A 1723-nucleotide genomic window follows, 5' to 3' on the forward strand; every position below is an offset into this window, starting at 1 on the left:
AGGGGGTAGATAATTGTTACTTAGAAAAACATTTAAGTAAATAATAAATTCAAAGAAAATTAAAATTATGGAAGATATCTAAGCTTAGTGAAGACAGTTGCTTACCTTTTCTGGTTATTCTTGGAGACAGCGAAGCAGAGTTAGAAGCAGGAAGCACAGGGTTGAGATGTCTTTGCTGGCCACAGTGAATTCCTGATGTCAGGGGGGTCGAACTAGAACTTGCCTCGAACTGTGGAAAAGCAATAAGTGGAAATTAGACAGTGATGTCAAATTGATGCCAGTGACAAATTTCTGTCCTTTGGAGCATCAGAAATTACAGTACATGAAGTGCATTGAAGAGTGAAGTGTGTTCATATCTGGATATATTGAAGGTATTACCTGACACTATTGCAGCGAATGCATCCAAAGTGTGGCAGGTTCCAGATAACTTTGCACCAAATTATTTGAGTTGTGGGAGCTGTTGGCCTGCAGCATGGTCACCAAGAAAGAACCTGAGGGAATAGGTAGGTGTTAGAGAACATTTGACAAAAAATCATTAATTGAAAATAAATTAAACATGGAAAATGTCTCAGGCTGGTAAAAACAGTCGCTTACCTTTTCTCATTACTCTGAGACAGCAAAGCAGAGTCAGAAGCTGAGTCCAATATCAGGTTGGAGAGTCCTGGAGTCGAGATACCTTGGCTGACCGAAGTGGGTTGATGTATGTTGACGGGGAACTGTGGAAAAGCAAGTGGAGTTTAACCGGTGACTACAAATAGATGTCACGACAAATTTCTGTCCTATGGTGGGTCAGAAATTACTGTACATGAAGTGAATTGAAAAGAGTAGAGTGAATGTTCATATTTGAATATATTCAAGGTATTAATTAATTACCTGACACTCTTATGCAGTCAAAGGAATCCATGAAGTGGCGGGTTATTTCAGAGAATTAGGTACCAAATTCTGTTAGAGTTGTGGAAGCGGAGGCATCGTCGCCAAGAAACAACCTGAGCAGGGGATAGGTACATATTAGAAATCAAAAATCTTTACAGTAAGTAGTAAATGCACAATATTGTAAATTTGGAAGATCTCAGAGCCCAGGCGAAACACTTTCTTACCTTTCCCGGATACTCCGGTAGGCAGCGAAGCTGAGTTGATAGCAGACACCTATGTCGGGGTGTCGGGTCCAACACCAACTGTGTCCTGGAATCGAGATGTCCTCGCCGACCGCAGTGAATTCCTGCTGACTGGAGTGGGACTGGAGAAGCAAGTGGAGAAACGAGCATATCTGAACATCTCCACATAATTGAATAACGTTCTACTGGAGCTGAAACGTTGGCGAGAGGATGATCCGCGGACGTCCCGGTGGGCTGCAGCCGACGAGCGAGCGTGCCTCACGGTTACTCTGCAACAGGGACGAAACTTTATTAGGAACATTTTTCCAAATTAATGTCCAACAAGCCAACTAGAAGCCACAACAAACGAGCTTCCGCTTACTTGTAGACGACCATGAAGACACGGGAGCGGCCCTCCGCGGCGCGGCGAGGCCGCGGTGACCTGGTGGTGACGCACTGCTTGGCTCTCCCAGGGTGGAGTGCAGAGCAGAGCAGGCGGGGCAGCTGCGTGGAAGTTTAACAGAACACGGTATTAGACACTGGTTCCTACGTGCGGTTGCAATAAGCGATCAGTTTGCCCTCGTGATCCCCCGGTCACAATGTAATAAATAGACCCGCACAGCTAGCTG

At 45.1% G+C, this 1723-nt stretch overlaps 1 long non-coding RNA gene across 4 annotated transcripts in view; it reads right to left on the reverse strand.

Annotated features, from left to right (window-relative positions):
- Nucleotides 1-93: 93 nt before the first annotated feature.
- The window catches only part of LOC127751094 (uncharacterized), an 11984-nt gene continuing 10354 nt past the window's right edge, over nucleotides 94-1723 (reverse strand). The window contains exons 4-9 of one of the 4 annotated variants that reach the window (XR_008011972.1): nucleotides 1477-1598; nucleotides 1098-1384; nucleotides 874-986; nucleotides 595-716; nucleotides 379-491; nucleotides 94-229 (exon numbers count right to left, since the gene is read on the reverse strand). This is a non-coding gene — a long non-coding RNA (uncharacterized LOC127751094). Of the gene's footprint in view, nucleotides 230-378; nucleotides 492-594; nucleotides 717-873; nucleotides 987-1097; nucleotides 1402-1476; nucleotides 1599-1723 lie in introns of all 4 variants that reach the window. The other 3 variants (XR_008011974.1, XR_008011973.1, XR_008011971.1) reach the window with 3 other exon arrangements.

The sequence above is a fragment of the Frankliniella occidentalis genome, unplaced genomic scaffold (genome assembly GCF_000697945.3).
Source record: "Frankliniella occidentalis isolate FOCC.00 unplaced genomic scaffold, Focc_3.1 Scaffold339, whole genome shotgun sequence".
Classification (NCBI taxonomy): domain Eukaryota; kingdom Metazoa; phylum Arthropoda; class Insecta; order Thysanoptera; family Thripidae; genus Frankliniella; species Frankliniella occidentalis.